At 38.5% G+C, this 14,480-nt stretch overlaps 1 long non-coding RNA gene across 1 annotated transcript; it reads left to right on the top strand.

Annotated features, from left to right (window-relative positions):
• The first annotated feature begins 951 nt into the window (after window positions 1–951).
• LOC131354926 (uncharacterized) lies at window positions 952–11,128 on the top strand. Its single transcript, XR_009204794.1, has 4 exons — window positions 952–1,055; window positions 1,620–1,715; window positions 2,549–2,696; window positions 10,565–11,128. It is a non-coding gene; the product is annotated as an uncharacterized LOC131354926 (long non-coding RNA).
• Window positions 11,129–14,480: the final 3,352 nt, after the last annotated feature.

Raw genomic sequence — 14,480 nt, forward strand, 5'->3', positions numbered from 1 at the left:
ATGTTCTTGCCTCTTCTCGTGTCTCTGCACACATTTATTCTACGTTTAACAACCACCCCCCACCCACCATGCCTCCCTGGGGTCCTAAGTACAGCGTGTTCTGCCTAGGCTGTACAGGGCAGCCTCCAATGGTTAGATTGTGTAACGGGAAAATAAACAAATTTGAAAGATAGAGATCCATCTTAAGGAGTGTGATAGTGCACCTGCTCTCCTGCACTCCTACAGGCTTCTGATTTCCCATAAAAGTGATTTGTGACGTGACAATGAGGACATATGTCTTGTTGTGCCCTTTTGAATGGATATTATGTCGTTATCTCTTAGACCTGAATTGTGTCTATGACGTGTTATTGGGAAATAAGTTATTCCTGCATTCCTGCTTGATACACTAATGTACCTTATTGCTACAGTTAACCTCCCATTACATTGTGTGTGTGTGTGTGTGTCTGTCTGTGTTGAATGTATGAACGGCTTAAAAAAAGATTTTTTAAAAGGATTTTGGTGGGGTAGGGTATTAAAAATAACATATCCTCAAACCAAATGAGCTTGAGAGGCTATCACACTTGACTTATGTAGGCTATAAGACTATAGTGAATGTTTAGAGTAAATATAATTATTTGCTACTAGATCTCAGAAACTGTGGAATATTTTACAACTAGGCCAATTTGGCATAAACACACAAACCTGGCAACCTTTTCATTAACTGCTGCTCTTCCTGACAAACTGTGCATTTATGCTGTTCAACCGTTATAATATATACGTCTGCCTTAAAATAAAAAGTGGATGATGGTATTTAGTAGCGGCTAATAAATTCAGTTATTTTCAAAATCTGTCAGTCAGTGGATCTGAGTGAAGTTGTTGTGTTTCGGCTTCTCCCTATTCAGAGTTGCCACGACTTTGATTTTTTTTTTTTTGGCACAGGTTTTATGCCCTTCCTGACACAACCCTCCTATTTTCATCCAGGCTTGGGACTGGCCCTGAGAGTCAATCCCTATGAGCTGCAGTGGTGAGAGCGCAGGATCCTGCTGCTGGACCACCAAGGACCCCAGAGGATTGCAGTTAAGTGACCGCTAAGAAAGCATGTAAATCATAAATATGGTTAGAGTGAAATGTTTGTGATGTGCTCAGTGATTCTGGTGCTAATTGCTTGCTGTTATATTTTTGTTATTCTTGTGAGAAATTAGCGGTTGTCTGGGATACAGTAGAGCTAAAGCTAGTTTCAGTGTCATTTAATAGGAGAAAAAAAATACACCAATCTCATGGATAAGGTATAAAATTTGTTTCACTATTAGTTCCTAAAAGCAAAAGAGCTTCTTTTCATGCCCACTATGCTTACCAGTCAAATATTGTATTAATGAGAAATCCAGCCTAGGAAACAGCAAAATTTGGATTCAAATTTCCAGGATATAATACAAATTTAGGCTAATTTATGGCAGAGACTTGGGGATAGCACCAATGTAGCACATAGGATGTACACAGATTTGTAAACAGAATGAGGAAAGCTAATGTTTAGATTTCAGACAATTCCTTTTGTATTTAAAAAATGTGGTGATGCTGTGTCTGAAGATCTCAGAGTGATGGGCAGAAGTGTCTATGGAATTCAAGTCTGTGCTTGATCATAGGTAGCAGACAGACAGACAGGGGGCAGAACCAAAGCTTGATCCCTACTACTCTCTCTTCAGGAAGTGATGTCTGTCACAAAGGATTGCCATTAGCAGGTGTGTGTGTAGAGTTGCATTGCATACACACACACACACACACACACACACACAGTGAATAAGGGGGTTGGGGTGAACACGGCTCTTTGGGGAATTAATGTTTTATTGTGTGAGGTAGTGGTGTAGGGGGGAAGGGGGCTAAATAAATAATTAGGCAAACTCAGCCTCCGGCTGCAGCCCCAGTGGGGAACATAAACACATCTACAGATTGCAGTATGAAGAAGTATATGAACAGAAAATCCATCAATATGCGTCTTTCAGTGTTTGTCTTGTTTCCAGCTATCAATCATAATAACACTGTCTTTATATTTTGATCTGACTCTCGGCTGCCATTTTGACAACACCCATATTTCATCTTCTTTCACAGTGAAAAGCACACTCCATGTAGACAGGGTGAAGAGCTCTCAACTAATCTTTCCATCGAAAGCAACTCAATCTTTGTTGAAAAAGTGGGGTGATATGTGAGGAGGGGTCAGGAGCTCATTTTGCTTTCCAACGATGTGGTATTGTTTTAAAGGAGAAAAAAAAATTGAGTGGCATGTATGAGGATAAGATTTATGAAGTTCAGGTTTCTAGATTGAATAACACAGCTTGACTGGCACTGGACATTTAGTTCTGTTGCTTGTTTGTTGCTCAGAAACACATTGACCTCTACAAGGGCAAAAAAACAAAATAACCCAAATGAAGCTGTGACTGGAATGACAGTGATTATTGCGCTTTCATGCTTGTCACATTTAGCCACTGTCATTTTCAACTCTGCACAATGGCTTGACTTGTCACTTCTCCTCAGTTTATCTGTGTGTGTGTGTGTGTCTGTGTGTGTGTGTTTCTAGGATTTGGGCGTGGACTGCTCGCCTGACTGCTTTTTGTGGACACAACAGCATGTTCCTGTTGATATTATCTCCAAGTCTGCTCAGCATGGGGGTCACCTGCCAATGTTTGGATATCAAATGGACCAGAACTGGCAAAATAAAGACATGGGTATTTATTTCTTTACACAGATTATGGTAACAGAGATACTGCTGGATAACATATTGCACAAGTCAAAAGAACAGCATTCAGCCTCTTCTCATAGCAACTGCAAACTTAATATCACAATAATGCTCAGTCCGTTAGGTCACTACAATATCTCCTTTCCTTATTTGGTCATTGTTTTCAATTCTTCCTTCTGACATCCGTTTCATTTGTTTCCTCTTTTCACCTCCAATTCTTGCATGTAAGAATACTGCAGTTCTGATTTGTTTTTCCTAAAGCTTGTTGCTTTTATGTTTCTCAAGATGTCTACTCGTGTTGTGTCAGGATTAGGGTTTTGCATTTCGCCTTTGAAACACCTGCTGGTGTTTTGACACCATCCATGAACTGTTACAATGATGTTTCTACAGTTGGAAATAATGAGAAAGGGTCCGGTGCTAGAGAACTGAACACTGTGAACTGAAAAGATACATACTAGTACAATGAGTGGGTGCCATGCATGACGAGGGCAGTGATGATGGATGAAATGAATGTGTCTCTCAGTCTCTGCTGTCTGTCTCTCTCTTTCTCATTCTCTCTCTCTCTCTCTCTCTCTCTCTTTCCCCCCATCCCCCTCTCCTTGTCCATCTGTGACATCCTCTGAATGGGAAGGCAGACAAAAGAAGCCCCATCCTTCACTCATCCCTACCTGGCAGAGACAAATCAATCTCTCCTCTTTATATATAGTTCTCCCCGTCTGAAAATTTCAAAAAAGCTGAAAGCTTTATGACACCTCGGATTGTCTTGTCTCATAGGAAATATGTTATATATATAAAGTAGATATATAACATTCTGAGAAGTCAGGAGGAAATTTTCAGTAACTGGAGCTGGATAGGTATTTCAGTTAACCCAGGACCTGTTGTCAGGCATTGTATTTAGAGTATCCACTATTACAAAGCCTTGGTAGTGTAGACTCCTTCCTAAAATAAACAAATTACTTTTTTAATAACTAAATGTTTCTTTTTTTCTTTTTGTTAAATAGCAACATCTTTTAACTGTTTTTTATTATGCATAAATTGTGTAAAGCATCTGCCATACATGTCCCTGTGAATTAGTTGTTACTATAGAAACGTTTTCCTCTTGGTTCTCGGGTCAAGACAAAACGGCTAGTAGGTGGATCGAGTACACAAAGTTGCCTATAAGTGTGAATGTGAGTGTATGTGATGCTCGAGTCCCAGTGCAGTCACAGGGCATCTCTGAATAAATAGCTGTCAAATGATTATTCAGTTATTCATCTTCAAGAATGTTATTAAGTAGCTATTTGGAATTATTTATTAACTACAGTGAAACAAATAAAAAAGGAGCTTCTTGTTTATTTATTTATTTATTTACTAAGACAAATGACTTTTCGTAGAAAGATGATCACTGATCATGTTTTATTAAAAATTCTTATTAAATTCATGAGATTCTGGTGTGGGAACATTTCATAGATGTTGAAAAGTAAGTTAGGCGCTAACTACCAAAAAAAGTAGCTATGGGAAGTAATTTTTTAGTAAATAATATAAACTGTAATTGTTTCAAAAAACTGCAGTGATATGAGATGAATAAAACACTTCTGGATGTGCTGTTATAGGAAAATAACCATGTCTGTGGAGGTTCATGTAATTTCACTTATTATTTTTCTATAACAGCATGTTTTTATTTCTTACACATCACAAAGAAAACATGACATTAAAACCCAAATTTGCTTTCAACAGCATAATTAGCTGGAGGACCACTTCAAGCCATCTCTTATTAATAAAGTATCTTATGCCTAAAGCCCTTTTCACACCAGACACAGTAATTAAGCTGACTTGCCTCCGCTCTAACACTGCATGCTCCGATGTTGATGAATGTACAAAATACAATATAATATTCATGCTACTCTGTAAAGTCTATGCCCATAATCAAAACTGTGCATGAGATATAGTGTAACTTCAGCAGTGCTTGCCCACAGCAATCGGTCATAATTCCTAACTTCATGAAAGTGCCATTGAGAACAGGAGTGGAAATCTCACTGGGACAGTAAACTTTATTTGATCATATATATGTGGTAAAGCAGGGTGTTTATTAATCTGTCAGTCAATACAGATATTTGCACAGTATATTTACTAGCCCCTGTGAAAAAGCACATAAATGACACTCCATGCTTCTACATGACGCTTGTGAGCTGTGCACAGCTGAGAAATGAAAATCAATGAAAAGTTTCCAGCTTGTGGTCTGTGCTGTGTTGCCTCAGGTGAAAACTGGACTTAATGCTATTTAGAAAGGGACAACAGCTGTGTTACTCACTGATTCCAAATTATCTCCAAACTTTCCCTGGCAAATCCATGACCAAACCTCCATGGTCTTTCTCTGCCATTACAGCACTTGGATGAGTTCCATTCCTATTTTAATAGACACATGAGGCTAGCTGAGTTTGCGTCTTAGGCCTACATACACCTGGCTGTATTTTCCTAGAAGCCACAGAGAAAAACCCTGACTGTTTAATTTTGACTGCTAACATATTTGTTATTTCCATTGCCATGTGACTAAACATAACTAAGTACCCTGTGTTGGGTACCAAATGTGCCAAACCAGGACATATTACAGTTGAAACTAGACAATGTTGCAGACTATTGAACTTTACCAGTCAGGGAAAACAAAATAGAATTACTGTTCTACTTGATATCATGATACAGCAGTCTTCCTTAGTGCTTGATTCTTAGTTAATTCGTACCTTAAGCCTCTTCTACTGCTGTTACTATTGCTTATGTTTACATTAGTGTCAAGTGTAAAATCATGTGACTAACGTATCCACCCACAACTTTCATATAAAAAAGACTTTCATATAAAAAAGGACAGTTTGGGATTCGGCTGGATTCAGATACAAATAAACATGAGGAATGGTTTATTTTGGTTTTGTTCAATTATTTTAATTATTATAAGAATCTAAATTAAGGCACATTGTCTCATTGAGAGTGTGTATACGTTAGCAGAAATGAGCCAGAGCCACAGAGAGGGCGCTAAGGCAAGAGACAGGGAGCAAAACACGTCCCAGTGGAGTAGATTTACACTGCACTGTACTGACTATAACTATATATTTGTTGATAAATCTACAGTTTAGAGCAAACATATGGCAATCCTATCCTTCGCCCATATCACTGCTTACTCAAGTCAGTTAGTGTTAGGGTCACTGATTATCACCTTGTAGGTGCTTAATGGAACAAAAACAGCAGAGAGGACAGACTGAAGGGGAAATATAAGTTCCATATGCCACACACAAAAAACAACCTTGTGTCCTTGGAAAAGTGTACGTAAAGTAGATTCACAATCATTTCTGAGTGGTTCAAATGTCAAGGACACTTTCACACAGCTTTCTAAACATTATAGACCAGTCTTTGTGTACTCTTTTTTTTCTTGAAACCTATTTCAGACCCCATGTGTAATGGTTTCTTTTGTAACTGAGTGACACGCCTACAGAAAAACAACAGCCAGCTCCCTGAGTGACAGTTAGGACTAAAGGAAATATGCAGGCCGGATCAGTGTTCCCTTTTTATTATAAATATTTCACTTCCTAACATCTCCCTTTCACTCTCACTTCCTCTTTCAGAGCAGGATATTTCAGACTTCCCATTAGCTGACCCTGACTGTTCATAGCCATTTTCTGCCAGCTGTCCACACACACACACACACACACACACACACACTCTAGAAGCATCAGATCATATTTGCTTTCTGCTCTCTGGGAGTCACATGAGGGAAGAGCGGAGAGATACTATGAATGAGAGTGAGAAAGGGAGGGATGGAGAGAATACACTGCTCAGCTCATTCTCAGTAGGTCTCAGGGGACAGATGAACCAAATGAACTGATGCTAAAACAATGCTCTTCAGCTACCACTAAGAGCCTATAATAAAGCCTGAAATGATATAAGCATACAAGAAAGCTTGTCATTTTAAGCATTTCACCCAAAGAACTATTCAGAATTCTAAATCTTCTGTTAATAGCTTTATTTGATGACTTGAAAGCAATAACCATTCATACAAATCTCTGGGATGCTGCTGTTAGTGTTGTCCAAATGCTCTGAGAGGAGTAGTGAAGGCTAATGTTCCCCCCTCCCTTTCCCACTGGACATCCGGAGGAAGCAATTGGGATAATGAGAGGAAAGTTCACTGTTTTCACACTAGCACAAAGCTACAGAGAGCTGGCTTTGCTCCAGATTACTGCTGGGTTACACTTACAGCTTTAAATCACACATGCACTAAGATGCCAACCTATTAGGCACATTTATGTAGTATAAAATAAACTGGCAGATCACTCCACTTGTTAGTCTGTCTGTTTGATAGTATGCTTGGTTGCATATTTAAATTGGACCCTTTGACCATTTTGAAAATTGCATTTTTATTTTATTTTACTTCATTTAAATTTTTAGATAAAGAATCCCAAGAAATATATTTTCCAGAGACATGCACAGTATACCAGTATACAGTAAATGGAGACGTTGTTACGGAGTTGTGTAATGTTGTGTAATGTTATCATAATGAAATAGCATGTTGTGCTTGTCTAACATAATATAAGCAAAAGGACATGCACTTAATAACATATGGTGTGGGCTTCGCTTATATGTTGGAAAAATTCTTGTGTGTTCTCTAAACACTTCATATTGCATTTACATTTAGATAGGAGCTAGGCCATGATGTTTATAGTGGAACACAGAGTTCTGTATTTCTTCATCCTTTTTTTCTTGATCTGGCCTTGTATGATGAATGGTATGTTTTGGGCACATTCTAAAATAAATGAAATGTAAAGACTTCCTCCAAACACATTACTCTAAACCTCCTACTATATACTGTAAGTCAAAGTGTACGTCACTGGGAGTCTCTGAGTTCACTGAGGAGAGGTAATGGTCAGATACGGTGAGATTCTCTGCCTTGCTGTTGCCATAGTGTTGCTATGGTGTTTCTCTGTGGTTCTGTTTGTTCTGAACAGATATGTGATCCAGTAGTCAAAGATAGACACACTGCTTGTTGCTGTAGTGACAGCGCATGAGCATTATCAAACAATAGTTGAAGGTTTAGGCCTCTGAAATGCCTGACTTTTATTTTCATCTTTAGTCAACAGTGGGAAAAAATGATAAATACCTGTATCATAACTTTGTTTCCAAGAGCTAAACTGGAAAGAATGACTCACACCACAGAGGAGGCTGTTTGCTACCATTACTTGTGCAAATGTTGCTAAACACAAATATGGGAGCACAAGGTGTAACACACACACACATACATTCGGTATTTGAACAGACATACTGATAACCCTTTTAAGATTCCAAAAAGTCATTCAATTTGTGTAGAACGTTTTTAGAAATATTAGTGTCTTGCTTTGATAATCTGATTTATTCAATTTCCAGTGCACACTACTCTCTCTCTGCCTCACTCTCTCCTTCTGTGTGTGTGTGTGTGTGTGTTGAGTGTCAGAAATAGATCTGTAAAAGTGCTTTTTACACACACATTAAGTGTAGTGATGGCATTTATCAGACAACAGAGACACATTATTGCTCATTTTGTCCTACTGGCTTCAGTTTCATCAATACATAAATGTCTTTGAGTTAACTGAGACAAATTAAAACAGACAAATGCACAGATTAGGCCATCAGTTATTTAGTCTGATACAAGATGAAACTGACTTTCAGTGAGTTTAAATTTGTCTGGCTTAAGTGTCCTTTCGGTCCATTGAGATACAGGTAGCTGCAGGTCAGCTATGGTGCTTTACTGCTGGATCACACAACAGCAGGGAGACAGCAACGTGGCATTTGTAGCATCATCCCACGAGCAAAACTGTTATGTAAATAAACCATGTGTGTCTGCATGTCAGAGAGGGACACCTAATCTTCACAGGAGTATAAGAACAGAGAGAGAATACAGTAAGAGTATCTATTCAACCTCAGCCTAATCATTCACAGATGCATGTTTCTCACATAATTGACTTAAATCATACATTGTGCGGAATAGGTGGAAAAATAATGTCTATAGTGGCAGTCTGAATATTTATGATGCTTTATTGACCCTAATTTACATATAAAGCAATTATGTCACTCTCTGTTGAGTGATCTGTATACTTAATGCAGGGAATTGTTCAAAGTGTTATGCATAGATATGAACCTATTAAAACAGCCTTCTATGCATATTGCCATTTTCCACAGTTACAGGCAGTTGGAAAAAATATTTTTCCTTAGTGAAAAGTGTTTGCCCTCTGGACCTGCCACCTGTACACTCTCCTGTTTCTTTCCTTAGAGATTGGCTTTATTTAAAGGTGATAAGCTCTCTCTTAGGCCTTGTGGAATTCCCATGACTGTGTGTTTGAGTTTCCTAATGTGTAGCTGGACCACACTGATAACACATTCGATGATGGAGAACTCACATACATGACGAAGTAACAGATAATAAGCACTTCTGTATAGGATTGGAGCTCCATTATGCTGTTAATACAGGAGTCTGCAAGTTTTTCCGTTCAGAACAAAAAACTGAAACGAACAGGTTTCAGACAAGCTGCGATAAGAGAAGGAGGAACGCCTTAGACGCTCTTTTTGGATCCTGATCTCAGATCAGCTTGGAGGAAATTAAAAGCAGCATCTCCTGTACACTGTCTTGCTAGCAGTGTTGGGGGACTGAATGGGTTCAGGCTTACGTTATCTGATTAACCATATCAAGAAGTAGGATACGTATTAAAATATGAATAATCAGATTTTGATCTATAGATTACTGGACTTATGGGAGAAAAAGGTAAAAGACAGGGGAGTATTACGCTGCTGTCTTGTGTTTATTGTCAATACAACGATTAAAAAAATCTTACATAAAAACACCAAAATCAGAATACAATAACAACAATAACAAGAAATCAAATGTAACCAGTATGTAAGAATGACCCATTGGTCTTGAATGAAATCGGCCAGCATGTAATATGTTTATTATTATACTTCATATATTAATAATAAAAGAAATTTTTACACTGTATGTTACATGTAAAAACATTAATCTGATATTAATTACTACATGTAAAGAAACAATTGTAATAATGATCTATATTTTCCTTTCCTTATTATTATATAAGAAAAAAAAAATATTGTTATACTCCTCTTATATCATGTACAAGTGGGGAGAGAACATAAAATCATTGACAAACAAGTTACTGTGTAGGTTTTTACTATAGAAATGATGACACAGCTGAATGAGCACAATAATATAAACCTTGCAGCTAAAACTCTGCATGCTATTTAAGAAAATTTATTATCTGAGCATTCAACAGTACTGTTTTGCAAAACAGTATAAGACAATTCCATGGCAGATGTCTCATGAAACAGATAATCAAAAAGTATTTAATATATAATCCAAAAGCTTTTTAAGTATATAATTTGTAATCTATGCTATACTGTATTTCTCAGAGACAAAGAACAGTAAACAGAGAACTGAGTAAAACAACTGCTTGATTAGTAAAACTTAATGGCTTAATGGTGATAATCATAACACTATATGACACCTCAGTAAACTCTTTATAACAACTGATATAGACACTTCTTCAGAAGACATTATACCATTGATATTACAACCTGAGTCTATTCATTTTTGTTGACATGAGGTTGTGTAACTACATTTTTGAAATGCCACAATAACTGAACTGAACTAGTTTGGTGTACTTCTGATATGTTTGAATCACCTAATAGTGATGGTGTGAAATTGCTTGCATGGGGAGATTATTTAGAAAATTCCATTATGTTTAGTGTTGCTTTGTAGGAAAGAAGAAGAAGAAGAAGAAGAAGAAGACTTTATTTGTCACATACACATTACAGCACAGAAATTACATTGTCTTACTTCTTTACATTGTCCAGCTTAGGATGTTGTGGAAATTATACAGCACCCTTTAAGCAGAAAGGGTTAAGGGGCAGCTTGGCTGGGGCTTGAACATCCAACTTTCCAATCAACAGCCCAGGACCATCTCAGCCACCACTGCCCTCAGTGGAGAGATGTGCAGCCTAGAGACCGGGACCTCACTCACCAGAGCCTGCAGCCCTGACCACTCCAACACAGCAGAAGAAAATCTACAGGAAAGGCCACATATGGGTGTCATTGTCAGTTGTCATCAAATGTTTGGTCACATTTGGTGTATCAAATGATAATGTATTTGTTATATTAGGCAGGTTTTACATAGCTTAATGCTTTCATTAATAAGTTAGTGATCATAATATGATAATGGCTTACACAAGCTTTATTTCACCACCACTTCCAGTTTTTATCGCTGCTCAGCAAGTGATCGCACTGCTTACATCAGACAATAAAGTCTAACCTTGATGACCCTTCCTCTGTACGTCTCCGGTATCCATGTATATCTAACTGTTTAGCTCACCTCCTCTTGTTCTGAGGCACCACCCCACTGCACCCCATCCCCCTTTCACTCACATCTGGGTAAAAGCTTCAGGCTTTATACAAGCCCTGATTGATTTCCAATGCACCACAGCCTGCCCTGTGTGTCTGCTGAAAGAACCTTGGGAGACTGGAAGAAACCTACTGGCCTAATCACGAGTAAAAGAACCTGCTTCGATTATGGCTCAGTTGTAACCCTTATGCATATATTAAAAATGTAGCTGTTTAAAGGTAAAATAAATGTAAACACAGCATATGCTGTACTGTTTAGCACTGCTTTGGAATACATGATGCTTTTCAGATTGTAAACATTTCTGTTTACATTCGTTTCTGTTTGTCTAATTTCAGGGCCACATACAGTATGCATGTCATAATTCTCGGATTAAAATCCAAAATGATAATGATTTAAAAAAGACAGCCTAAAAAATTTATTGCATGCCTATAATTATGTTAAACGAGGTGAACATGTACCCATTGTGACTGGAGGTTGTCAATACAATGAATAGTCAAATGGAGGACAGGCGTGGAATTTGAGTAGCTCTTTATTTTTAGTCCCAGTGCTAATGCATTTCTGTCTGTCTGCCAAGCCATGCCAAAGAAGCAGGAGGTTTGGGGGGATGGGGAGGGGATTTATAGTGCATGTGATTTTTTTTCTTTCTTTTTTTTCAAAACCAGCTTTCCACCTCCATTACCAATCTAGACAGACAGTCAGTCTGCTGCCGTCTGCCTCTCTCATTTTCTGTCTCGGTCTATCTTGTCCTTTTTTCCTCATATCCACCTGCTCTCTTTTCCTCTGTCTCTCCTGTCTTTTGCTCCAGTATGGTGCTTGTAGTCCATATCTGGATGGGTGCCAGTTGTTTCTGTAGGCACCTGTGTCAGCCAGCTGCATACAAAAAACTTGTGTTCCCTGTCTACACACACACACACACACACACACACGACCTGTCAAATTTCCTGAAAATGCTACACACTATTTCTAGGAACTCAGCGTGACTGCAATATAGTCTATTTATACATACCTGCTTTTGAAAGTAACAGCAAGGATAAACTTCTCCCAGAACAGTTAGCAAGCTTGAGGACACTTCAGCCCTGAGGTCACACGAGTCGCATGGCCAGTTTGTGTGTAAGGGCCACATGTGTGAGAATAATTTTCGCACTCTCCCAACAGTAAACACCTGCATTAACAAGCAGCGCTGTACCTGTTGTCATGGATACGGGCATGCTAGTGGGAGCACAGCATGGCAGGCTGTTCTAGTTATCTGGCTGATTGGTAAACCACAGACCTGCACTCCACATTGCTTTGATTTCAGACATAATGTAGCAGTGAAGACAATGATCCTCCACACTCCACAGCGTGCCTGGCCTCTGCAGTGAAGGATCTGTCCTCCAGAGAAATAGGAGCAGATCTTTCACTCGTAGCATTCACGCTGATTTGTGTGGCTGCCTGAGAAAACACACCGTGATTGACACACTTGAGAGAGAGTTTGCCATCCCTCCCACCCAAAGTGCACAGACAATTTATCTCTCTAGGACTCCTGGCCACGGATGGCTGAAGGCAACGTCGAGGTTCAAACTTGATATCTCTAGACAAGAAGGCGAACAATTTACTTTTGCACCCTTTATATTTATATTTTCTATGGTAGAATTTCTATTTCTATTATCTTCAATGTAGAACATACAAGTATACACTGGAAATGAGATATTCTGCATTGCATTGATTGTGTTATTTTATTGTGCAAGCATTTTATTTGTATTTATTGTTTATTATACAGTATTTGTGTCTGCACTTTGTTGGTCTGTTTACACTCCTTTTCCACATTATATATTTTGCACTGATCAGCCAAGTTAAATTCCTCTGTACTTTTACATTTGATCCTGAACACTTTATTTGATTCTGATTCTGATAACAACATTTTTTTGGCCACCCGACATTTACTGGTACCAACTGTGCTTCCATACAGCCAGAAAGGTGCTCTGGGTCAGGCTAACCTACTTCTTTTAAAGGAATAAGCTCTTTACCTTACACTTTTGCTGTCTGCTATATAAAGTATGATAAACTTTATTTTCTCTGCTTGCCTTGCCTAACTTTGCACATTGAGTTCAAAAGAACAGCAGGTACTTGCACTGAAAAATCATGACAGAAAATACCTAAAAAGGACCAGAAAGTACCTCAGGTTTGCATGCCGTTCTGTTCTGTTCCTAAGTTGGGAACACGGTAAAACTTCTGCCTCACTGAGAGTCATATGCTGTCCCTGAAGGTAAGCATTATGAACGCATAACTTCATCAACTAATTTCTGTTATGAATGCCACAGCATGAATCTGTCTCACTATCATCTTCACACACTAGATTCACCTACATACTGTGAGGAATAGGGTCTGACTTATTAGCTAATAGAAATTGCAAAATTGCACAATGCAATTAAATGTTTACTGCATAAATTACACATTTAAAATGAATGGTAATCTAAATCCTTTTCCAGGCTTGATCATCCACTCTCTGCTTGGTACACATTATGCATATAACACATTCTCTGTCTCATGATACACTGACATTCCTAAACTTGTCACCGCAGTGAATTTCTTGATGGTACTCAGTGTGCCAAGAGTTTATTTCTCATTTAATAGCTAAAGGTGTTAATGTATCTTCACAGCTCAGAGAGAATTAAAGAGGGAGTCACAGTGTTCCCCTGAAGCACACAGAGACCAGCTGAAGCATATATTAACAGCAGTTGCTCAAAATTCCTTCCTTAGGTATTGCATAGAGCAGGAACAGTCCCTGCTTTGCCCTTTACTGACTGTCACCTAAGATTTTGCTGACGTTTTTCTGAAGTTTGGCCTTTGTATGTCTGAGTCACACGGCCGAAGTAAGACCGTTCTGTTTCTGTTTTAACAGCATTATTGTCGAGCTACCTTCAGAATGACTGACACTTCTACAGGACACAGAACACAAAAACGTGCTCTCTTCCCAGTTAAATAACTTGTTGACTGTGTCCTCTGCCAATTTCGGAACATCTATGCGTTGACAGAAATATGAGATTAGCACATACCTGAACACAGACTCAGATGAGAGACAGGAAGAGGAGTGAGGGTGCAGTGTGATAGAATAAAAGAGATTCTTTATTAAACAGCTCACATGTTTACTTCCAAACTATGCACTATAAACGCTCTTTACCAACAGAGTAACAGGTGTGTGAGCTTTCATTCCCTCATCACACATCAACAGACGCTTATTTATTGCTTGCTCCTCACCGGCAACCGATAACTAGTCCAGAACCTTAATAACTCCAAAAACTCCACTGCAAGTGTAATAGCAAAGTAATCATCATTTAAACTGTACACTCAAATACGGTAATACCTCATAACAGTGACTCGTCAGGAAATAA

Source organism: Hemibagrus wyckioides, linkage group LG06 (genome assembly GCF_019097595.1).
Source record: "Hemibagrus wyckioides isolate EC202008001 linkage group LG06, SWU_Hwy_1.0, whole genome shotgun sequence".
Lineage (NCBI taxonomy): Eukaryota > Metazoa > Chordata > Actinopteri > Siluriformes > Bagridae > Hemibagrus > Hemibagrus wyckioides.